The following is a 26,883-nucleotide window of genomic DNA, read 5'->3' as shown; positions in this document are numbered from 1 at the left end:
GTACAGTACTGGTGGGGATGGGACTGTCACTGTATAACACTGGGGTACAGTACTGGTGGGGACGGGTCTGTCACTGTATAGCACGGGGGAACAGTCCTTGAGGGGACAGCTCTATCACTGTATAACACCGGGGTACAGTACTGGTGGGGATGGGACTGTCACTGTATTACTCTGGGTTACAGTACTGGTGGGGACATGTCTGTTAATGCATCACACTGGGGTACAGTACTGGTGGGGATGGGTCTGTCACTCTATAACACTGGGCTAGTGGACCAGTAAGGACAGGTCAGTCACTATATAACACTGGGGTACTGTACTGGTGGACACGGGTCTGTCACTGTATAACATGGGGTACAGTACTGGGGATGGGTCTGTCACTGTTTCACAATGGGGTACAGTTCTGGTGGGGACGGGTCTGTCACTGTATAACACTGGGGTACAGTACTGGTGGGGATGGGTCTGTCACTGTATAACACTGGGGGACAGTCCTGCTGGGGATGGGTCTGTCACTGTGTACCACTGGGGTACAGTACTGGTGGGGACAGGTCTGTCACTGTATAACACTGGGGTACAGTACTTGTGGGGACGGGTCTGTCACTGTATAACACTGGGGGTCAGTCCTGGTGGGGACTGGTCTGTCACTATATTACACTTGGGAACAGTACTCGCGATGGGTTTCTCACTGTATAACACAGGGGTACAGTACTGGTGGGGACGGGTCTGTCAGTGTATAACTCTGAGGTACAGTTCTCTGGATGGCTCTGTCATTTATAGCACGGGGACAGTCCTGGTGTGGACAGGTCTGTCACTATATAACACGGGGGGTACAGTACTCAGAATGGGTCTGTCACTGTACAAAAATGGGGTACTGTAGCTGGTGGGGAAGGTCTGTCACTGTATAACACTGGGGGTACAGTACTGGTGGGGACGGGTCTGTCACTGTATAACACTGGGGTACAGCACTGGTGGGGACGGGTCTGTCACTGTATAACACTGGGGTACAGTACTGGTGGGGACGGGTCTGTCACTATAAAATATTGGGGTACAGTACTGGTGGGGACGGGTCTGTCACTGTATAACGCTGTGGTACAGTACTGGTCAGTACCGTTCAGTCACTGTATAACATTGTGGTTCAGTAGTGGTGGGGACGGGTCTGTCACTGTGTAACACTGGGGTACACTACTGGTGGGGACGGGTCTGTCTAAGTATAACAGTGTGGTACAGTACTGGTGGGGACGGGTCTGTCACTGTATACCACTGGGGTACAGAACTGGTGGGGACGGGTCTGTTAATGCATAACACTGGGGTACAGTACTGGTGGGGATGGGTCTGTCACTGTACAACAGTGGGTACAGTACTGGTGGGGACGAGTCTGTCACTGTATAACACTGAAATACCGTACTGGTGGGTTCGGGTTTGTCACTATAACACTGGGGTACAGTACTGGTGGTGGCGGGTCTGTCGCTATAACCCTGGGGTACAGTACTGGTGGGGACGGGTTTGTCGCTGTTTAATATTGAGGGTGAGAAATGGTGGGGTCTGGTCTGTCACTGTAACACTGGGGTACAGTGCTGGTAGGGATGGTCCTGCCACTGTATCTCACTGAGCTACTGTACCGGTAATGATGTGTCTGTCACTGTATAACACTGGGGCACAGAACTGGTGGGGACGGGTCTGTCACTGTATAACACTAGGCTAATGTACTGGTAATGATGTGTCTGTCACTGTATAATGCTGCCATACAGTACAGTGGGTACGGGTCTGTCACTGTATAACACTGGGGTACAGTGCTTTTGGGGACGGGTCTGACACTGTGTCACACTGGGGGACAGTACTGGTGGGGCCGAGTCTGTCACTGTATAACATTGGGGCACAGTACTTGTGGGGACGGGTCTGTCACTGTATAGCACTCGGATACAGTACTGGTGGGGACAGGTCTGTCCTTGTGTAACTCTGGGGTACAGTACTGGTGCGGACAGGTCTGTCACTGTATAACACTGGGTTACAGTACTGGTGGGGACAGGTCTGTCATTGTGTAACTCTGAGGTACAGTACTGGTGCGGACAGGTCTGTCCCTGTATAACACTGGGTTACAGTACTAGTGGGGACAGGTCTGTCATTGTGTAACTCTGGGGTACAGTACTGGTGTGGACAGGTCTGTCACTGTATAACACTGGGTTACAGTACTGGTGGGGATGGGTTTGTCGCTGTTTAATATTGAGGATGAGAAATGGTGGGGAAGGGTCTGTCACTGTAACACTGGGGTTCAGTACTGGTAGGGATGGGCCTGCCACTTTATAACACCGGGGTACAGTACTGGTAGGGATGTGCCTGCCACTGTATAAGACTGGGGTACAGTACTGGTAGGGATGGCTCTGTCACTGTATAACACTGGGGTACAGTACTCATAGGGATGGGTCTGTCTTTGTATAACACTGTGCTACTGTACCGGTAATGACGTGTCTGTCACTGTATAATGCTGCCGTACTGTACTTTTGGGGACGGGTCTGACACTGTATAACACTGGGGGATAGTACTGGTGGGGCCGAGTCTGTCACTATAACACTGGGGTACTGTATTGGTGGGGACGGGTCTATCACTGAATAACACTGGGGGACAGTCCTGGTGGGGACGGGTCTGTCTGTGTATAACACTAAGGTACAGTTCTCTGGATGGCTCTGTCATTGTATAACATGGGTACAGTCCTGGTGGGGACAGGTCTGTCACTATATAACACTGGGGTACCGTACTCAGGATGGGTCTGTCACTGTATAAAACTGGGGTACTGTGCTGGTGGGGATAGTTCTTTCATTGTATAACACTGGGGTACAGTACTGGTGGGGACAGGTCTGTCACTGTATAACACTGGGGTACAGTACTGGTGGGGATGGGTCTGTCACTGTATAACACTGGGGTACAGTATTGGTGGGGACAGGTCTGTCACTGTATAACACTGGGGTACAGTACTGGTGGAGATGGGTCTGTCACTGTATAACATTGGGGTACAGTACTGGTGGTGACGGGTCTGTCACTGTATAACACTGGGGTACAGTACTGGTGGGGTCGGGTCTGTCACTGTACAACACTGGGGTACAGTACTGGTGGCGACGGTTCTGTCACTGCATAACATTGGGGTACAGTACTGGTGGGGATGGGCCTGTCACTGTGTAACACTGGGGTACAGTACTGGTGGGGACAGGTCTGTCACTGTATAACACTGGGTTACGGTACTGGTGGGGATGGGTCTGTCACTGTATAACACTGTGGTACTGTACTGGTGGGGACAGGTCTGTCACTGTATAACATGGGTACAGTACTGGTGGGGACAGCTGTGTCACTGTATAACACTGGGGTACAGTACAGGTGGGGACGGGACTCTCACTGTATAACACTGGGGTACAGTACTGGTGGGGACGGGTCTGTCACTGTATAACACGGGAGTACTGTCCTTGTGGGGACAGTTCTGTCACTGTATAACATTGGGTTACTGTACCGGTAAGGACGGGTCTGTCACTGTATAACACTGGGGCACAGTACTGGTGGGGATGGGTTTGTCACTGTTGAATATTGAGGATGAGAAATGGTGGGGAAGGGTCTGTCAGTGTAACACTGGGGTACAGTACTGGTAGGGATGGGCCTGCCACTGCATAACACTGGGGTACAGTACTGGTAGGGATGGGTCTGTCACTGTATAACACTGGGGTACAGTACTGGTAGGGATGGGTCTGTCACTGCATAACACTGGGCTACTGTACCGGTAATGACGTGTCTGTCATTGTATAATGCTGCCATACAGTACGGTGGGTACAGGTCTGTCACTGTATAACACTGGGATACAGTACTTTTGGGGACGGGTCTGACACTGTATAACACTGGGGGACAGTACTGGTTGGGCCGAGTCTGTCACTGTATAACATTGGGGCACAGTACTTGTGGGGACAGGTCTGTCACTGTATAGCACTCGGGTACAGTACTGGTGGGGACGGGTCTTTCATTGTGTAACTCTGGGGTACAGTACTGGTGCGGACAGGTCTGTCCCTGTATAACACTGTGTTACAGTACTGCTGGGGATTGGTTTGTCACTTATAACACTGGGGTACTGTACTGGTGGAGACGGGTCTGCCACTGTACAACAGTGGGGTACAGTACTGGTGGGGACATGTCTGTTAATGCATAACACTGGGGTACAATCCTGGTGGTGATTGGTCTGTCACTGTATAACACGGGAGGACAGTCCTTGTGGGGACAGGTCTAGCACTGTATAACACTGGGGTATAGTACACGGGATGGGTCTGTCACTGTATAACTCTGGGTTACAGTACTGGTGGGGACATGTCTGTCAATGCATAACACTGGGGTACAGTACTGGTGGGGATGGGTCTGTCACTGTATAACACTGGGGTACAGTACTGGTGGGGACAGGTTTGTCGCTGTTTACTATTGAGGATGAGAAATGTTGGGGAAGGGTCTGTCACTGTAACACTGGGGTACAGTACTGGTAGGGATGGGCCTGCCACTGTATAACACTGGGGTACAGTACTGGTAGGGATGGGCCTGCCACTGTATAACACTGGGGTACAGAACTGGTCGGGATGGGTCTGTCACTGTATAAGATTGGGGTACAGTACTGGTGGGGACTGGTCTGTCACTGTATAACACTGGGGTACAGTACTCGTAGGGATGGGTCTGTTTCTGTATAACACTGGGCTACTGTACCGGTAATGACGTGTCTGTCACTGTATAATGCTGCCGTACAGTACTTTTGGGGACGGGTCTGACACGTATAACACTGGGGGAAAGTACTGGTGGGGACAGGTCTGTCATTGTATAACACTGGGGTACAGTACTGGTGGGGATGGGTCTGTCACTGTATAACACTGGGGTACAGTACTGGTGGGGACGGGTCTGTCACTGCATAACACTGGGCTACTTTACTGGTAATGACGTTTCTGTCACTGTATAATGCTGCCGTACAGTACGGTGGAGACGGGTCTGTCACTGTATGACACAGGTACAGTACTGGTGGAGATGGGTCTGTCACTGTATAACATTGGGGTACAGTACTGCTGGTGACGGGTCTGTCACTGTATAACACTGGGGTGCAGTACTGGTGGGGTCGGGTCTGTCACTGTACAACACTGGGGTACAGTACTGGTGGGGACGGTTCTGTCACTGCATAACACTGGGGTACAATACTGGTGGGGATGGGCCTGTCACTGTGTAACACTGGGGTACAGTACTGGTGGGGACAGGTCTGTCACTGTATAACACTAGGTTACGGTACTGGTGGGGATGGGTCTGTCACTGTATAACACTGTGGTACTGTACTGGTGGGGACAGGTCTGTCACTGTATAACATGGGTACAGTACTGGTGGGAACAGCTGTGTCACTGTATAACACTGGGGTACAGTACAGGTGTGGACGGGACTGTCACTGTATAACACTGGGGTACAGTACTGGTGGGGACGGGTCTGTCGCTGTATAACACGGGGGTACTGTCCTTGTGGGGACGGGTCTGTCACTGTATAACATTGGGTTACTGTACCGGTAAGGACGGGTCTGTCACTGTCTAACACTGGGGCACAGTACTGGTGGGGATGGGTTTGTCGCTGTTGAATGTTGAGGATGAGAAATGGTGGGGAAGGGACTGTCACTGTAACACTGGGGTACAGTACTGGTAGGGATGGGCCTGCCACTGCATAACACTGGGGTACAGTACTGGTAGGGATGGGTCTGTCACTGTATAACACTGGGGTACAGTACTGGTAGGGTTGGGTCTGTCACTGTATAACACTGGGCTACTGTACCGGTAATGTCGTGTCTGTCATTGTATAATGCTGCCATACAGTACGGTGGGTATGGGTCTGTCACTGTATAACACTGGGATACAGTACTTTTGGGGACGGGTCTGACACTGTATAGCACTCGGGTACAGTACTGGTGGGGACGGGTCTGTCATTGTGTAACTCTGGGGTACAGTACTGGTGCGGACAGGTCTGTCCCTGTATAACAGTGTTACAGTACTGCTGGGGATTGGTCTGTCACTTATAACACTGGGGTACTGTACTGGTGGAGACGGGTCTGCCACTGTGCAACAGTGGGGTACAGTACTGGTGGGGACATGTCTGTTAATGCATAACACTGGGGTACAATCCTGGTGGGGATGGGTCTGTCACTGTATAACACGGGGGGACAGTCCTTGTGGGGACAGGTCTATCACTGTATAACACTGGGGTATAGTACACAGGATGGGTCTGTCACTGTATAACTCTGGGTTACAGTACTGGTGGGGACATGTCTGTCAATGCATAACACTGGGGTACAGTACTGGTGGGGATGGGTCTGTCACTGTATAACACTGGGGTACAGTACTGGTGGGGACGGGTTTGTCGCTGTTTACTATTGAGGATGAGAAATGTTGGGGAAGGGTCTGTCACTGTAACACTGGGGTACAGTACTGGTAGGGATGGGCCTGCCACTTTATAACACTGGGGTACAGTACTGGTAGGGATGTGCCTGCCACTGTATAACACTGGGGTACAGAACTGGTCGGGATGGGTCTGTCACTGTATAAGACTGGGGTACAGTACTGGTGGGGACTGGTCTGTCACTGTATAACACTGGGGTACAGTACTCGTAGGGATGGGTCTGTTTTTGTATAACACTGGGCTACTGTACCGGTAATGACGTGTTTGTCACTGTATAATGCTGCCGTACAGTACTTTTGGGGACGGGTCTGACACTGTATAACACTGAGGGAAAGTACTGGTGGGGACAGGTCTGTCATTGTATAACACTGGGGTACAGTACTGGTGGGGATGGGTCTGACACTGTATAACATTGGGGTACAGTACTGGTGGTGACGGGTCTGTCACTGCATAACACTGGGCTACTTTACTGGTAATGACGTTTCTGTCACTGTATAATGCTGCCGTACAGTACGGTGGAGACGGGTCTGTCACTGTATAACACGGGTACAGTACTTTTGGGGACGGGTCTGACACTGTATAACTCTGGGGTACAGTACTGGTGGGGACGGTCTGTCACTGTATAACACGGGGGGACAGTCCTTGTGGGGACAGTCTATCACTGTATAACACGGGTACAGTACACGGGATGCGTCTGTCACTGTATAACTCTGGGTTACAGTACTGGTGGGGACATGTCTTTTAATGCATAACACTGGTGTACAGTACTGGTGGGGATGGGTCTGTCACTGTACAACAGTGGGGTACAGTACTGGTGGGGACTGGTCTGTCACTGTATAACACGGGTACAGTACTGGTGGGAATGGTACTGTCACTGTATTACACGGGTATAGTACTGGTTGGGATGGGTCTGTCACTATAACGCTGGGGTACAGTACTGGTGGGGACAGGTCTGTCACTATATAACACTGAGGTACAATACTGGTGGGGACGGGTCTGTCACTATATAACACTGGGGTACAGTACTGGTGGGGTTGGGTCTGTCACTGTATAACGCGGGGGTACAGTACTGGTGTGGATGGGTCTGTCACTGTATAACACTGGGGTACAGTACTGGTGGGGACGAGTCTGTCACTGTATAACACTGAGGTACAGTACTGGTGGGTTCCGGTCTATCACTATAACACTGGGGTACAGTACTGGTGGGGGCGGGTCTGTCACTATAACCCTGGGGTACAGTAGTCGTGGGGATGGGTCTGTCACTTTATAACACTGGGTTACAGTACTGGTTGGGATGGGTCTGTCACTGTATAACACTGGGGTACAGTACTGATGCGGATGGGTCTGTCACTATATATCACTGGGGTACTGTACTGGTGGGGACGGGTCTGTCACTGTATATCACTGGGGTACTGTACTGGTGGGGACGGGTCTTTCACTGTATAACACGGGTACTGTACTGGTGGGGATGGGTCTGTTACTGTATAACATTGGGGTACAGTACTGGTGGGGACGGGTCTGTCACTGTATATCACTGGGCTACTGTACCGATAAGGATGGGTCTGTCACTGTATAACACTGGGCTACTGTACCGGTAAGGATGTGTCTGTCACTGTATAACACTGGGGTACAGTACTGGTAGGGATGGGTCTGTCACTGTATTACATTATGGTCCAGAACTGGTGGGGACGGGTCTGTCACTGTATAACACTCGGGTATAGTACTGGTAGGGATGGGTCTGTCACTGTATAACACTGGGGTACAGTACTGGTAGGGATGGGTCTGTCACTGTATAACACTGGGCTACTGTACCGGTAACGACGTGTCTGTCACTGTATAGTGCTGCCGTACAGTACGGTGGGTACGGGTCTCTCACGGTATAACACGGGTACAGTACTTTTGGGGACGGGTCTGACTCTGTATAACACTGGGGGACAGTACTGGTGGGGACGGGTCCGTCACTGTATAACACTGGGGAACAGTACTGGTGGGGACGGGTCTGTCACTGTAAAACAGTGGGGTACAGTACTGGTGGGGATGGGTCTGTCAGTCTATAACACTGGGCTCCTGTACCGGTAAGGACGGGTCTGTTACTGTATAACACTGGGGTACAGTACTGGTGGGGACGGGTCTGTCACTGTATAACACGGGTACAGTACTGGTGGGGACGGGTCTGTCAGTGTATAACACTGGGGTACAGTATTGGTGGGGACTGGTCTGTCACTGTATAACACTGGGGTACAGTACTGGTTGGAATGGGTTTGTTGCTGTTTATTATTGAGGATGAGAAATGGTGGGGAAGGGTCTGTCACTAACACATTGGTACAGTACTGGTAGGGACGGGTCTGTCAGTGTATAACACTGAGTACAGTTCTCTGGATGGCTCTGTCATTGTATAACACGGGTACAGTCCTGGTGGGGACAGATCTGTCACTATATAACACTGGGGTACCGTACTCGGGATGGGTCTGTCACTGTACAAAACTGGGGTACAATGCTGGAGGGGATAGTTATTTCATTGTATAACATGGGGGTACAGTACTGGCGGGGACAGGTCTGTCACTGTATAACACGGGCACAGCACTGGTAGGGGGCGGTCTGTCACTGTATAACACTGGGGTACAGTACTGGTGGGGACGGGTCTGTCACTGAATAACACTGGGGTACAGTACTGGTGGTGATGGGTCTGTCACTGTATAACACTGGGATACAGTACTGGTGGGGACGGGTCTGTCACTGTTTAACACGGGTACAGTACTGGTGTTGACGGGTCTGTCACTGTATAACACTGGGATACAGTACTGGTGGGGTCGCATCTGTCACTGTATAACACCGGGGTACAGTACTGGTGGGGACGGGTCTGTCACTGTATAACACTGGGGTACAGTACTGATGGGGACTGGTCTTTCACTGTATAACACGGGTACTGTACTGGTGGGGATGGGTCTGTTACTGTATAACATTGGGGTACAGTACTGGTGGTGACGGGTCTGTCACTGTATAAAACTGGGGTACAGTACTGGTGGGTTCGGGTCTGTCACTGTATAACACTGGGGCACAGCACTGGTAGTGGGCGGTCTGTCACTGTATAACACTGGGGTACAGTACTGGTGGGGACGGGTCTGTCACTGAATAACACTGGGGTACAATACTGGCGGTGACGGGTCTGTCACTGTATAACACTGGGATACAGTACTGGTGGGGTCGCATCTGTCACTGTATAACACCGGGGTACAGTACTGGTGGGGACGGGTCTGTCACTGTATAACACGGGTACTGTACTGGTGGGGATGGGTCTGTTACTGTATAACGTTGGGATACAGTACTGGTGGGGACGGGTCTGTCACTGTATAACACTGGGGTACAGTACTGGTGGTGACGGGTCTGTCACTGTATAACACTGGGATACAGTACTGGTGGGGTCGCATCTGTCACTGTATAACACCGGGGTACAGTACTGGTGGGGGCGGGTCTGTCACTGTATAACACTGGTGTACAGTACTGATGGGGACTGGTCTTTCACTGTATAACACGGGTACTGTACTGGTGGGGATGGGTCTGTTACTGTATAACGTTGGGGTACAGTACTGGTGGTGACGGGTCTGTCACTGTATAACAGTGGGGTACAGTACTGGTGGGGACAGGTCTGTCACTGAATAACACTGGGGTACAGTACTGGTGGTGATCGGTCTGTCACTGTATAACACTGGGATACAGTACTGGTGGGGATGGGTCTGTTACTGTATAACATTGGGGTACAGTACTGGTGATGACGGGTCTGTCACTGTATAAAACTGGGATACAGTACTGGTGGGTTCGGGTCTGTCACTGTATAACACTGGGGCACAGCACTGGTAGGGGGCGGTCTGTCACTGTATAACACTGGGGTACAGTACTGGTGGTGACGGGTCTGTCACTGTATAACACTGGGATACAGTACTTGTGGGGTCGCATCTGTCACTGTATAACACCGGGGTACAGTACTGGTGGGGACGGGTCTGTCACTGTATAACACTGGGGTACAGTACTGATGGGGACTGGTCTTTCACTGTATAACACGGGTACTGTACTGGTGGGGATGGGTCTGTTACTGTATAACATTGGGGTACAGTACTGGTGGTGACGGGTCTGTCACTGTATAAAACTGGGGTACAGTACTGGTGGGTTCGGGTCTGTCACTGTATAACACTGGGGCACAGCACTGGTGGGGACGGGTCTGTCACTGAATAACACTGGGGTACAGTACTGGTGGTGATCGGTCTGTCACTGTATAACACTGGGATACAGTACTGGTGGGGACGGGTCTGTCACTGTATAACACTGGGATACAGTACTGGTGGGGACGGGTCTGTCACTGTATAACACTGGGATACAGGACTGGTGGGGTCGCATCTGTCACTGTATAACACCGGGATACAGTACTGGTGGGGACAGGTCTGTCACTGTATAACACGGGTACTGTACTGGTGGGGATGGGTCTGTTACTGTATAACGTTGGGGTACAGTACTGGTGGGGTCGGGTCTGTCACTGTATAACACTGGGGTACAGTACTGGTGGGGACGGGTCTGTCACTGTATAACACTGGGGTACAGTACTGGTGGTGACGGGTCTGTCACTGTATAACACTGGGATACAGTACTGGTGGGGTCGCATCTGTCACTGTATAACACCGGGGTACAGTACTGGTGGGGGCGGGTCTGTCACTGTATAACACTGGGGTACAGTACTGATGGGGACTGGTCTTTCACTGTATAACATGGGTACTGTACTGGTGGGGATGGGTCTGTTACTGTATAACATTGGGGTACAGTACTGGTGGTGACGGGTCTGTCACTGTATAAAACTGGGGTACAGTACTGGTGGGTTCGCGTCTGTCACTGTATAACACTGGGGCACAGCACTGGTAGGGGGCGGTCTGTCACTGTATAACACTGGGGTACAGTACTGGTAGGGATGGGTCTGTCACTGTATAACACTGAGCTACTGTACCGGTAACGACGTGTCTGTCACTGTATAGTGCTGCCGTACAGTACGGTGGGTACGGGTCTCTCACGGTATAACACGGGTACAGTACTTTTGGGGACGGGTCTGACTCTGTACAACACTGGGGGACAGTCCTGGTGGGGACGGGTCCGTCACTGTATAACACTGGGGAACAGTACTGGTGGGGACAGGTCTGTCACTGTACAACAGTGGGGTACAGTACTGGTGGGGATGGGTCTGTCAGTCTATAACACTGGGCTACTGTACCGGTAAGGACGGGTCTGTTACTGTATAACACTGGGGTACAGTACTGGTGGGGACGGGTCTGTCACTGTATAACACGGGTACAGTACTGGTGGGGACGGGTCTGTCAGTGTATAACACTGGTGTACAGTATTGGTGGGGACTGGTCTGTCACTGTATAACACTGGGGTACAGTACTGGTTGGAATGGGTTTGTTGCTGTTTATTATTGAGGATGAGAAATGGTGGGGAAGGGTCTGTCACTAACACATTGGTACAGTACTGGTAGGGACGGGTCTGTCAGTGTATAACACTGAGTACAGTTCTCTGGATGGCTCTGTCATTGTATAACACGGGTACAGTCCTGGTGGGGACAGATCTGTCACTATATAACACTGGGGTACCGTACTCGGGATGGGTCTGTCACTGTACAAAACTGGGGTACAATGCTGGAGGGGATAGTTATTTCATTGTATAACATGGGGGTACAGTACTGGCGGGGACAGGTCTGTCACTGTATAACACAGGGGCACAGCACTGGTAGGGGGCGGTCTGTCACTGTATAACACTGGGGTACAGTACTGGTGGGGACGGGTCTGTCACTGAATAACACTGGGGTACAGTACTGGTGGTGATGGGTCTGTCACTGTATAACACTGGGATACAGTACTGGTGGGGACGGGTCTGTCACTGTTTAACACGGGTATAGTACTGGTGTTGACGGGTCTGTCACTGTATAACACTGGGATACAGTACTGGTGGGGTCGCATCTGTCACTGTATAACACCGGGGTACAGTACTGGTGGGGACGGGTCTGTCACTGTATAACACTGGGGTACAGTACTGATGGGGACTGGTCTTTCACTGTATAACACGGGTACTGTACTGGTGGGGATGGGTCTGTTACTGTATAACATTGGGGTACAGTACTGGTGGTGACGGGTCTGTCACTGTATAAAACTGGGGTACAGTACTGGTGGGTTCGGGTCTGTCACTGTATAACACTGGGGCACAGCACTGGTAGGGGGCGGTCTGTCACTGTATAACACTGGGGTACAGTACTGGTGGGGACGGGTCTGTCACTGAATAACACTGGGGTACAATACTGGCGGTGACGGGTCTGTCACTGTATAACACTGGGATACAGTACTGGTGGGGTCGCATCTGTCACTGTATAACACCGGGGTACAGTACTGGTGGGGACGGGTCTGTCACTGTATAACACGGGTACTGTACTGGTGGGGATGGGTCTGTTACTGTATAACGTTGGGATACAGTACTGGTGGTGACGGGTCTGTCACTGAATAACACTGGGGTACAGTACTGGTGGTGATCGGTCTGTCACTGTATAACGCTGGGATACAGTACTGGTGGGGACGGGTCTGTCACTGTATAACACTGGGGTACAGTACTGGTGGTGACGGGTCTGTCACTGTATAACACTGGGATACAGTACTGGTGGGGTCGCATCTGTCACTGTATAACACCGGGGTACAGTACTGGTGGGGGCGGGTCTGTCACTGTATAACACTGGTGTACAGTACTGATGGGGACTGGTCTTTCACTGTATAACACGGGTACTGTACTGGTGGGGATGGGTCTGTTACTGTATAACGTTGGGGTACAGTACTGGTGGTGACGGGTCTGTCACTGTATAAAACTGGGGTACAGTACTGGTGGGGTCGGGTCTGTCACTGTATAACACTGGGGCACAGCACAGGTAGGGGGCGGTCTGTCACTGTATAACAGTGGGGTACAGTACTGGTGGGGACAGGTCTGTCACTGAATAACACTGGGGTACAGTACTGGTGGTGATCGGTCTGTCACTGTATAACACTGGGATACAGTACTGGTGGGGATGGGTCTGTTACTGTATAACATTGGGGTACAGTACTGGTGATGACGGGTCTGTCACTGTATAAAACTGGGATACAGTACTGGTGGGTTCGGGTCTGTCACTGTATAACACTGGGGCACAGCACTGGTAGGGGGCGGTCTGTCACTGTATAACACTGGGGTACAGTACTGGTGGTGACGGGTCTGTCACTGTATAACACTGGGATACAGTACTGGTGGGGACGGGTCTGTCACTGTTTAACACGGGTATAGTACTGGTGTTGACGGGTCTGTCACTGTATAACACTGGGATACAGTACTGGTGGGGTCGCATCTGTCACTGTATAACACCGGGGTACAGTACTGGTGGGGACGGGTCTGTCACTGTATAACACTGGGGTACAGTACTGATGGGGACTGGTCTTTCACTGTATAACACGGGTACTGTACTGGTGGGGATGGGTCTGTTACTGTATAACATTGGGGTACAGTACTGGTGGTGACGGGTCTGTCACTGTATAAAACTGGGGTACAGTACTGGTGGGTTCGGGTCTGTCACTGTATAACACTGGGGCACAGCACTGGTAGGGGGCGGTCTGTCACTGTATAACACTGGGGTACAGTACTGGTGGGGACGGGTCTGTCACTGAATAACACTGGGGTACAATACTGGCGGTGACGGGTCTGTCACTGTATAACACTGGGATACAGTACTGGTGGGGTCGCATCTGTCACTGTATAACACCGGGGTACAGTACTGGTGGGGACGGGTCTGTCACTGTATAACACGGGTACTGTACTGGTGGGGATGGGTCTGTTACTGTATAACGTTGGGATACAGTACTGGTGGTGACGGGTCTGTCACTGAATAACACTGGGGTACAGTACTGGTGGTGATCGGTCTGTCACTGTATAACGCTGGGATACAGTACTGGTGGGGACGGGTCTGTCACTGTATAACACTGGGGTACAGTACTGGTGGTGACGGGTCTGTCACTGTATAACACTGGGATACAGTACTGGTGGGGTCGCATCTGTCACTGTATAACACCGGGGTACAGTACTGGTGGGGGCGGGTCTGTCACTGTATAACACTGGTGTACAGTACTGATGGGGACTGGTCTTTCACTGTATAACACGGGTACTGTACTGGTGGGGATGGGTCTGTTACTGTATAACGTTGGGGTACAGTACTGGTGGTGACGGGTCTGTCACTGTATAAAACTGGGGTACAGTACTGGTGGGGTCGGGTCTGTCACTGTATAACACTGGGGCACAGCACAGGTAGGGGGCGGTCTGTCACTGTATAACAGTGGGGTACAGTACTGGTGGGGACAGGTCTGTCACTGAATAACACTGGGGTACAGTACTGGTGGTGATCGGTCTGTCACTGTATAACACTGGGATACAGTACTGGTGGGGATGGGTCTGTTACTGTATAACATTGGGGTACAGTACTGGTGATGACGGGTCTGTCACTGTATAAAACTGGGATACAGTACTGGTGGGTTCGGGTCTGTCACTGTATAACACTGGGGCACAGCACTGGTAGGGGGCGGTCTGTCACTGTATAACACTGGGGTACAGTACTGGTGGTGACGGGTCTGTCACTGTATAACACTGGGATACAGTACTGGTGGGGTCGCATCTGTCACTGTATAACACCGGGGTACAGTACTGGTGGGGACGGGTCTGTCACTGTATAACACTGGGGTACAGTACTGATGGGGACTGGTCTTTCACTGTATAACACGGGTACTGTACTGGTGGGGATGGGTCTGTTACTGTATAACATTGGGGTACAGTACTGGTGGTGACGGGTCTGTCACTGTATAAAACTGGGGTACAGTACTGGTGGGTTCGGGTCTGTCACTGTATAACACTGGGGCACAGTACTGGTGGGGACGGGTCTGTCACTGTATAACACTGGGATACAGTACTGGTGGGGACGGGTCTGTCACTGTATAACACTGGGATACAGGACTGGTGGGGTCGCATCTGTCACTGTATAACTCCGGGATACAGTACTGGTGGGGAAGGGTCTGTCACTGTATAACACGGGTACTGTACTGGTGGGGATGGGTCTGTTACTGTATAACGTTGGGGTACAGTACTGGTGGGGTCGGGTCTGTCACTGTATAACACTGGGGTACAGTACTGGTGGGGACGGGTCTGTCACTGTATAACACTGGGGTACAGTACTGGTGGTGACGGGTCTGTCACTGTATAACACTGGGATACAGTACTGGTGGGGTCGCATCTGTCACTGTATAACACCGGGGTACAGTACTGGTGGGGGCGGGTCTGTCACTGTATAACACTGGGGTACAGTACTGATGGGGACTGGTCTTTCACTGTATAACACGGGTACTGTACTGGTGGGGATGGGTCTGTTACTGTATAACATTGGGGTACAGTACTGGTGGTGACGGGTCTGTCACTGTATAAAACTGGGGTACAGTACTGGTGGGTTCGCGTCTGTCACTGTATAACACTGGGGCACAGCACTGGTAGGGGGCGGTCTGTCACTGTATAACACTGGGGTACAGTACTGGTAGGGATGGGTCTGTCACTGTATAACACTGAGCTACTGTACCGGTAACGACGTGTCTGTCACTGTATAGTGCTGCCGTACAGTTAGGTGGGTACGGGTCTCTCACGGTATAACACGGGTACAGTACTTTTGGGGACGGGTCTGACTCTGTACAACACTGGGGGACAGTCCTGGTGGGGACGGGTCCGTCACTGTATAACACTGGGGAACAGTACTGGTGGGGACGGGTCTGTCACTGTACAACAGTGGGGTACAGTACTGGTGGGGATGGGTCTGTCAGTCTATAACACTGGGCTACTGTACCGGTAAGGACGGGTCTGTTACTGTATAACACTGGGGTACAGTACTGGTGGGGACGGGTCTGTCACTGTATAACACGGGTACAGTACTGGTGGGGACGGGTCTGTCAGTGTATAACACTGGTGTACAGTATTGGTGGGGACTGGTCTGTCACTGTATAACACTGGGGTACAGTACTGGTTGGAATGGGTTTGTTGCTGTTTATTATTGAGGATGAGAAATGGTGGGGAAGGGTCTGTCACTAACACATTGGTACAGTACTGGTAGGGACGGGTCTGTCAGTGTATAACACTGAGTACAGTTCTCTGGATGGCTCTGTCATTGTATAACACGGGTACAGTCCTGGTGGGGACAGATCTGTCACTATATAACACTGGGGTACCGTACTCGGGATGGGTCTGTCACTGTACAAAACTGGGGTACAATGCTGGAGGGGATAGTTATTTCATTGTATAACATGGGGGTACAGTACTGGCGGGGACAGGTCTGTCACTGTATAACACAGGGGCACAGCACTGGTAGGGGGCGGTCTGTCACTGTATAACACTGGGGTACAGTACTGGTGGGGACGGGTCTGTCACTGAATAACACTGGGGTACAGTACTGGTGGTGATGGGTCTGTCACTGTATAACACTGGGATACAGTACTGGTGGGGACGGGTCTGTCACTGTTTAACACGGGTACAGTACTGGTGGTGACGGGTCTGTCACTGAATAACACTGGGGTACAGTACTGGTGGTGATCGGTCTGTCACTGTATAACGCTGGGATACAGTACTGGTGGGGACGGGTCTGTCACTGTATAACACTGGGGTACAGTACTGGTGGTGACGGGTCTGTCACTGTATAACACTGGGATACAGTACTGGTGGGGTCGCATCTGTCACTGTATAACACCGGGGTACAGTACTGGTGGGGGCGGGTCTGTCACTGTATAACACTGGTGTACAGTACTGATGGGGACTGGTCTTTCACTGTATAACACGGGTACTGTACTGGTGGGGATGGGTCTGTTACTGTATAACGTTGGGGTACAGTACTGGTGGTGACGGGTCTGTCACTGTATAAAACTGGGGTACAGTACTGGTGGGGTCGGGTCTGTCACTGTATAACACTGGGGCACAGCACAGGTAGGGGGCGGTCTGTCACTGTATAACAGTGGGGTACAGTACTGGTGGGGACAGGTCTGTCACTGAATAACACTGGGGTACAGTACTGGTGGTGATCGGTCTGTCACTGTATAACACTGGGATACAGTACTGGTGGGGATGGGTCTGTTACTGTATAACATTGGGGTACAGTACTGGTGATGACGGGTCTGTCACTGTATAAAACTGGGATACAGTACTGGTGGGTTCGGGTCTGTCACTGTATAACACTGGGGCACAGCACTGGTAGGGGGCGGTCTGTCACTGTATAACACTGGGGTACAGTACTGATGGTGACGGGTCTGTCACTGTATAACACTGGGATACAGTACTGGTGGGGTCGCATCTGTCACTGTATAACACCGGGGTACAGTACTGGTGGGGACGGGTCTGTCACTGTATAACACTGGGGTACAGTACTGATGGGGACTGGTCTTTCACTGTATAACACGGGTACTGTACTGGTGGGGATGGGTCTGTTACTGTATAACATTGGGGTACAGTACTGGTGGTGACGGGTCTGTCACTGTATAAAACTGGGGTACAGTACTGGTGGGTTCGCGTCTGTCACTGTATAACACTGGGGCACAGTACTGGTGGGGACGGGTCTGTCACTGTATAACACTGGGATACAGTACTGGTGGGGACGGGTCTGTCACTGTATAACACTGGGATACAGGACTGGTGGGGTCGCATCTGTCACTGTATAACTCCGGGATACAGTACTGGTGGGGAAGGGTCTGTCACTGTATAACACGGGTACTGTACTGGTGGGGATGGGTCTGTTACTGTATAACGTTGGGGTACAGTACTGGTGGGGTCGGGTCTGTCACTGTATAACACTGGGGTACAGTACTGGTGGGGACGGGTCTGTCACTGTATAACACTGGGGTACAGTACTGGTGGTGACGGGTCTGTCACTGTATAACACTGGGATACAGTACTGGTGGGGTCGCATCTGTCACTGTATAACACCGGGGTACAGTACTGGTGGGGGCGGGTCTGTCGCTGTATAACACTGGGGTACAGTACTGATGGGGACTGGTCTTTCACTGTATAACACGGGTACTGTACTGGTGGGGATGGGTCTGTTACTGTATAACATTGGGGTACAGTACTGGTGGTGACGGGTCTGTCACTGTATAAAACTGGGGTACAGTACTGGTGGGTTCGCGTCTGTCACTGTATAACACTGGGGCACAGCACTGGTAGGGGGCGGTCTGTCACTGTATAACACTGGGGTACAGTACTGGTAGGGATGGGTCTGTCACTGTATAACACTGAGCTACTGTACCGGTAACGACGTGTCTGTCACTGTATAGTGCTGCCGTACAGTTAGGTGGGTACGGGTCTCTCACGGTATAACACGGGTACAGTACTTTTGGGGACGGGTCTGACTCTGTACAACACTGGGGGACAGTCCTGGTGGGGACGGGTCCGTCACTGTATAACACTGGGGAACAGTACTGGTGGGGACGGGTCTGTCACTGTACAACAGTGGGGTACAGTACTGGTGGGGATGGGTCTGTCAGTCTATAACACTGGGCTACTGTACCGGTAAGGACGGGTCTGTTACTGTATAACACTGGGGTACAGTACTGGTGGGGACGGGTCTGTCACTGTATAACACGGGTACAGTACTGGTGGGGACGGGTCTGTCAGTGTATAACACTGGTGTACAGTATTGGTGGGGACTGGTCTGTCACTGTATAACACTGGGGTACAGTACTGGTTGGAATGGGTTTGTTGCTGTTTATTATTGAGGATGAGAAATGGTGGGGAAGGGTCTGTCACTAACACATTGGTACAGTACTGGTAGGGACGGGTCTGTCAGTGTATAACACTGAGTACAGTTCTCTGGATGGCTCTGTCATTGTATAACACGGGTACAGTCCTGGTGGGGACAGATCTGTCACTATATAACACTGGGGTACCGTACTCGGGATGGGTCTGTCACTGTACAAAACTGGGGTACAATGCTGGAGGGGATAGTTATTTCATTGTATAACATGGGGGTACAGTACTGGCGGGGACAGGTCTGTCACTGTATAACACAGGGGCACAGCACTGGTAGGGGGCGGTCTGTCACTGTATAACACTGGGGTACAGTACTGGTGGGGACGGGTCTGTCACTGAATAACACTGGGGTACAGTACTGGTGGTGATGGGTCTGTCACTGTATAACACTGGGATACAGTACTGGTGGGGACGGGTCTGTCACTGTTTAACACGGGTACAGTACTGGTGTTGACGGGTCTGTCACTGTATAACACTGGGATACAGTACTGGTGGGGTCGCATCTGTCACTGTATAACACCGGGGTACAGTACTGGTGGGGACGGGTCTGTCACTGTATAACACGGGTACTGTACTGGTGGGGATGGGTCTGTTACTGTATAACGTTGGGGTACAGTACTGGTGGTGACGGGTCTGTCACTGTATAAAACTGGGGTACAGTACTGGTGGGGTCGGGTCTGTCACTGTATAACACTGGGGTACAGTACTGGTGGGGACGGGTCTGTCACTGTATAACACGGGGGGACAGTCCTTGTGAGGACAGGTCTATCACTGTATAACACTGGGGTACAGTACACGGGATGGTCTGTCAATGTATAACACCGGGGTACAGTACTGGTGGGGATGGGTCTGTCACTGTATAACACTGGGCTACTGTACCGATAAGGATGGGTCTGTCACTGTATAACACTGGGCTACTGTACCGGTAAGGATGTGTCTGTCACTGTATAACACTGGGGTACAGTACTGGTAGGGATGGGTCTGTCACTGTATTACATTATGGTCCAGAACTGGTGGGGACGGGTCTGTCACTGTATAACACTCGGGTATAGTACTGGTAGGGATGGGTCTGTCACTGTATAACACTGGGGTACAGTACTGGTAGGGATGGGTCTGTCACTGTATAACACTGGGCTACTGTACCGGTAACGACGTGTCTGTCACTGTATAGTGCTGCCGTACAGTACGGTGGGTACGGGTCTCTCACGGTATAACACGGGTACAGTACTTTTGGGGACGGGTCTGACTCTGTATAACACTGGGGGACAGTCCTGGTGGGGACGGGTCCGTCACTGTATAACACTGGGGAACAGTACTGGTGGGGACGGGTCTGTCACTGTAAAACAGTGGGGTACAGTACTGGTGGGGATGGGTCTGTCAGTCTATAACACTGGGCTCCTGTACCGGTAAGGACGGGTCTGTTACTGTATAACACTGGGGTACAGTACTGGTGGGGACGGGTCTGTCACTGTATAACACGGGTACAGTACTGGTGGGGACGGGTCTGTCAGTGTATAACACTGGGGTACAGTATTGGTGGGGACTGGTCTGTCACTGTATAACACTGGGGTACAGTACTGGTTGGAATGGGTTTGTTGCTGTTTATTATTGAGGATGAGAAATGGTGGGGAAGGGTCTGTCACTAACACATTGGTACAGTACTGGTAGGGACGGGTCTGTCAGTGTATAACACTGAGTACAGTTCTCTGGATGGCTCTGTCATTGTATAACACGGGTACAGTCCTGGTGGGGACAGATCTGTCACTATATAACACTGGGGTACCGTACTCGGGATGGGTCTGGCACTGTACAAAACTGGGGTACAATGCTGGAGGGGATAGTTATTTCATTGTATAACATGGGGTACAGTACCGGCGGGGACAGGTCTGTCACTGTATAACACAGGGGCACAGCATTGGTAGGGGGCGGTCTGTCACTGTATAACACTGGGGTACAGTACTGGTGGGGACGGGTCTGTCACTGAATAACACTGGGGTACAGTACTGGTGGTGATGGGTCTGTCACTGTATAACACTGGGATACAGTACTGGTGGGGACGGGTCTGTCACTGTTTAACACGGGTACAGTACTGGTGTTGACGGGTCTGTCACTGTATAACACTGGGATACAGTACTGGTGGGGTCGCATCTGTCACTGTATAACACCGGGGTACAGTACTGGTGGGGACGGGTCTGTCACTGTATAACACTGGGGTACAGTACTGATGGGGACTGGTCTTTCACTGTATAACACGGGTACTGTACTGGTGGGGATGGGTCTGTTACTGTATAACATTGGGGTACAGTACTGGTGGTGACGGGTCTGTCACTGTATAAAACTGGGGTACAGTACTGGTGGGTTCGGGTCTGTCACTGTATAACACTGGGGCACAGCACTGGTAGGGGGCGGTCTGTCACTGTATAACACTGGGGTACAGTACTGGTGGGGACGGGTCTGTCACTGAATAACACTGGGGTACAGTACTGGTGGTGATCGGTCTGTCTCTGTATAACACTGGGGTACAATACTGGTGGTGACGGGTCTGTCACTGTATAACACTGGGATACAGTACTGGTGGGGTCGCATCTGTCACTGTATAACACCGGGGTACAGTACTGGTGGGGACGGGTCTGTCACTGTATAACACGGGTACTGTACTGGTGGGGATGGGTCTGTTACTGTATAACGTTGGGATACAGTACTGGTGGTGACGGGTCTGTCACTGTATAAAACTGGGGTACAGTACTGGTGGGGTCGGGTCTGTCACTGTATAACACTGGGGTACAGTACTGGTGGGGACGGGTCTGTCACTGTATAACACTGGGGTACAGTACTGGTGGTGACGGGTCTGTCACTGTATAACACTGGGATACAGTACTGGTGGGGTCGCATCTGTCACTGTATAACACCGGGGTACAGTACTGGTGGGGGCGGGTCTGTCACTGTATAACACTGGTGTACAGTACTGATGGGGACTGGTCTTTCACTGTATAACACGGGTACTGTACTGGTGGGGATGGGTCTGTTACTGTATAACATTGGGGTACAGTACTGGTGGTGACGGGTCTGTCACTGTATAAAACTGGGGTACAGTACTGGTGGGTTCGGGTCTGTCACTGTATAACACTGGGGCACAGCACTGGTAGGGGGCGGTCTGTCACTGTATAACACTGGGGTACAGTACTGGTGGGGACAGGTCTGTCACTGAATAACACTGGGGTACAGTACTGGTGGTGACGGGTCTGTCACTGTATAAAACTGGGATACAGTACTGGTGGGTTCGGGTCTGTCACTGTATAACACTGGGGCACAGCACTGGTAGGGGGCGGTCTGTCACTGTATAACACTGGGGTACAGTACTGGTGGTGACGGGTCTGTCACTGTATAACACTGGGATACAGTACTGGTGGGGTCGCATCTGTCACTGTATAACACCGGGGTACAGTACTGGTGGGGACGGGTCTGTCACTGTATAACACTGGGGTACAGTACTGATGGGGACTGGTCTTTCACTGTATAACACGGGTACTGTACTGGTGGGGATGGGTCTGTTACTGTATAACATTGGGGTACAGTACTGGTGGTGACGGGTCTGTCACTGTATAAAACTGGGGTACAGTACTGGTGGGTTCGGGTCTGTCACTGTATAACACTGGGGCACAGCACTGGTGGGGACGGGTCTGTCACTGAATAACACTGGGGTACAGTACTGGTGGTGATCGGTCTGTCACTGTATAACACTGGGATACAGTACTGGTGGGGACGGGTCTGTCACTGTATAACACTGGGATACAGTACTGGTGGGGACGGGTCTGTCACTGTATAACACTGGGATACAGGACTGGTGGGGTCGCATCTGTCACTGTATAATACCGGGATACAGTACTGGTCGGGACGGGTCTGTCACTGTATAACACGGGTACTGTACTGGTGGGGATGGGTCTGTTACTGTATAACGTTGGGGTACAGTACTGGTGGGGTCGGGTCTGTCACTGTATAACACTGGGGTACAGTACTGGTGGGGACGGGTCTGTCACTGTATAACACTGGGGTACAGTACTGGTGGTGACGGGTCTGTCACTGTATAACACTGGGATACAGTACTGGTGGGGTCGCATCTGTCACTGTATAACACCGGGGTACAGTCCTGGTGGGGACAGATCTGTCACTATATAACACTGCGGTACCGTACTCGGGATGGGTCTGTCACTGTACAAAACTGGGGTACAATGCTGGAGGGGATAGTTATTTCATTGTATAACATTGGGGTACAGTACTGGCGGGGACAGGTCTGTCACTGTATAACACAGGGGCACAGCACTGGTAGGGGGCGGTCTGTCACTGTATAACACTGGGATACAGTACTGGTGGGGACGGGTCTGTCACTGAATAACACTGGGGTACAGTACTGGTGGTGATGGGTCTGTCACTGTATAACACTGGGATACAGTACTGGTGGGGACGGGTCTGTCACTGTTTAACACGGGTACAGTACTGGTGTTGACGGGTCTGTCACTGTATAACACTGGGATACAGTACTGGTGGGGTCGCATCTGTCACTGTATAACACCGGGGTACAGTACTGGTGGGGACGGGTCTGTCACTGTATAACACGGGTACTGTACTGGTGGGGATGGGTCTGTTACTGTATAACGTTGGGGTACAGTAGTGGTGGTGACGGGTCTGTCACTGTATCAAACTGGGGTACAGTACTGGTGGGGTCGGGTCTGTCACTGTATAACACTGGGGTACAGTACTGGTGGGGACGGGTTTGTCACTGTATAACACTGGGGTACCGTACTGGTGGTGACGGGTCTGTCACTGTATAACACTGGGATACAGTACTGGTGGGGTCGCATCTGTCACTGTATAACACCGGGGTACAGTACTGGTGGGGGCGGGTCTGTCACTGTATAACACTGGGGTACAGTACTGATGGGGACTGGTCTTTCACTGTATAACACGGGTTCTGTACTGGTGGGGATGGGTCTGTTACTGTATAACGTTGGGGTACTGTACTGGTGGTGACGGGTCTGTCACTGTATAAAACTGGGCTACAGTACTGGTGGGGTCGGGTCTGTCACTGTATAACACTGGGGCACAGCACAGGTAGGGGGCGGTCTGTCACTGTATAACAGTGGGGTACAGTACTGGTGGGGACAGGTCTGTCACTGAATAACACTGGGGTACAGTACTGGTGGTGATCGGTCTGTCACTGTATAACACTGGGATACAGTACTGGTGGGGATGGGTCTGTTACTGTATAACATTGGGGTACAGTACTGGTGGTGACGGGTCTGTCACTGTATAAAACTGGGATACAGTACTGGTGGGTTCGGGTCTGTCACTGTATAACACTGGGGCACAGCACTGGTAGGGGGCGGTCTGTCACTGTATAACACTGGGGTACAGTACTGGTGGTGATCGGTCTGTCACTGTATAACACTGGGATACAGTACTGGTGGGGTCGCATCTGTCACTGTATAACACCGGGGTACAGTACTGGTGGGGGCGGGTCTGTCACTGTATAACACTGGGGTACAGTACTGATGGGGACAGGTCTTTCACTGTATAACACTGGGTACAGTACTGGTGGGGAGCGGTCTGTCACTGTATAACACTGGGGTTACAGTACTTGTGGGGACGGGTCTGTCACTGTATAACTCTGGGGTACAGTACTAGTGGGGACAGGTCTGTCACTGTATAACAATGGGGTACAGTACTGCTGGGTAAAGTCTGTCACTGTATAACAGTGGGGTACAGTACTGGTGGGGACAGGTCTGTCACTGTTTAACACTGGGGTACAGTACTGTTGGCAAAGGTCTGTCACTGTAGAACACTGGGATACAGTACTGGTGGGGACTGGTCTGTCACTGTATAACACTGGGGGTACAGTACTGGTGTGAAGGGTCTGTCACTGTATAACACTGGGTACAGTACTGGTGGGGACGGGTCTGTCACTGTATAACACTGGGGGTACAGTACTGGTAGGGGAGGGTCTGTCACTGTATAACACTGGGGTACAGTACTGGTGGGGACTGGGTCTGTCACTGTATAACACTGGGCTACTGTACCGGTAACGACGTGTCTGTCACTGTATAGTGCTGCCGTACAGTACGGTGGGTACGGGTCTCTCACGGTATAACACGGGTACAGTACTTTTGGGGACGGGTCTGACTCTGTATAACACTGGGGGACAGTCCTGGTGGGGACGGGTCCGTCACTGTATAACACTGGGGAACAGTACTGGTGGGGACGGGTCTGTCACTGTACAACAGTGGGGTACAGTACTGGTGGAGATGGGTCTGTCAGTCTATAACACTGGGCTACTGTACCGGTAAGGACGGGTCTGTTACTGTATAACACTGGGGTACAGTACTGGTGGGGACGGGTCTGTCACTGTATAACACGGGTACAGTACTGGTGGGGACGGGTCTGTCAGTGTATAACACTGGTGTACAGTATTGGTGGGGACTGGTCTGTCACTGTATAACACTGGGGTACAGTACTGGTTGGAATGGGTTTGTTGCTGTTTATTATTGAGGATGAGAAATGGTGGGGAAGGGTCTGTCACTAACACATTGGTACAGTACTGGTAGGGACGGGTCTGTCAGTGTATAACACTGAGTACAGTTCTCTGGATGGCTCTGTCATTGTATAACACGGGTACAGTCCTGGTGGGGACAGATCTGTCACTATATAACACTGGGGTACCGTACTCGGGATGGGTCTGTCACTGTACAAAACTGGGGTACAATGCTGGAGGGGATAGTTATTTCATTGTATAACATGGGGGTACAGTACTGGCGGGGACAGGTCTGTCACTGTATAACACAGGGGCACAGCACTGGTAGGGGGCGGTCTGTCACTGTATAACACTGGGATACAGTACTGGTGGGGACGGGTCTGTCACTGAATAACACTGGGGTACAGTACTGGTGGTGATGGGTCTGTCACTGTATAACACTGGGATACAGTACTGGTGGGGACGGGTCTGTCACTGTTTAACACGGGTACAGTACTGGTGTTGACGGGTCTGTCACTGTATAACACTGGGATACAGTACTGGTGGGGTCGCATCTGTCACTGTATAACACCGGGGTACAGTACTGGTGGGGACGGGTCTGTCACTGTATAACACGGGTACTGTACTGGTGGGGATGGGTCTGTTACTGTATAACGTTGGGGTACAGTACTGGTGGTGACGGGTCTGTCACTGAATAACACTGGGGTACAGTACTGGTGGTGATCGGTCTGTCACTGTATAACGCTGGGATACAGTACTGGTGGGGACGGGTCTGTCACTGTATAACACTGGGGTACAGTACTGGTGGTGACGGGTCTGTCACTGTATAACACTGGGATACAGTACTGGTGGGGTCGCATCTGTCACTGTATAACACCGGGGTACAGTACTGGTGGGGGCGGGTCTGTCACTGTATAACACTGGTGTACAGTACTGATGGGGACTGGTCTTTCACTGTATAACACGGGTACTGTACTGGTGGGGATGGGTCTGTTACTGTATAACGTTGGGGTACAGTACTGGTGGTGACGGGTCTGTCACTGTATAAAACTGGGGTACAGTACTGG

General features: G+C 51.5%; 1 protein-coding gene across 1 annotated transcript in view; it reads left to right on the top strand.

The window, feature by feature from the left end:
• LOC121274182 (serine/threonine-protein kinase A-Raf-like) overlaps positions 1–26,883 on the top strand; it is a 263,820-nt gene that overhangs the window by 13,036 nt on the left and 223,901 nt on the right. The gene's annotated exons all lie outside the window — the stretch shown is intronic.

This window comes from Carcharodon carcharias (genome assembly GCF_017639515.1).
Source record: "Carcharodon carcharias isolate sCarCar2 chromosome 35 unlocalized genomic scaffold, sCarCar2.pri SUPER_35_unloc_1, whole genome shotgun sequence".
In the NCBI taxonomy this organism is placed as follows: Eukaryota; Metazoa; Chordata; class Chondrichthyes; order Lamniformes; family Lamnidae; genus Carcharodon; species Carcharodon carcharias.
The sequence above is the reverse complement of the archived record's forward strand: the minus strand, read 5'-3'. Positions and strand labels throughout refer to the sequence as shown.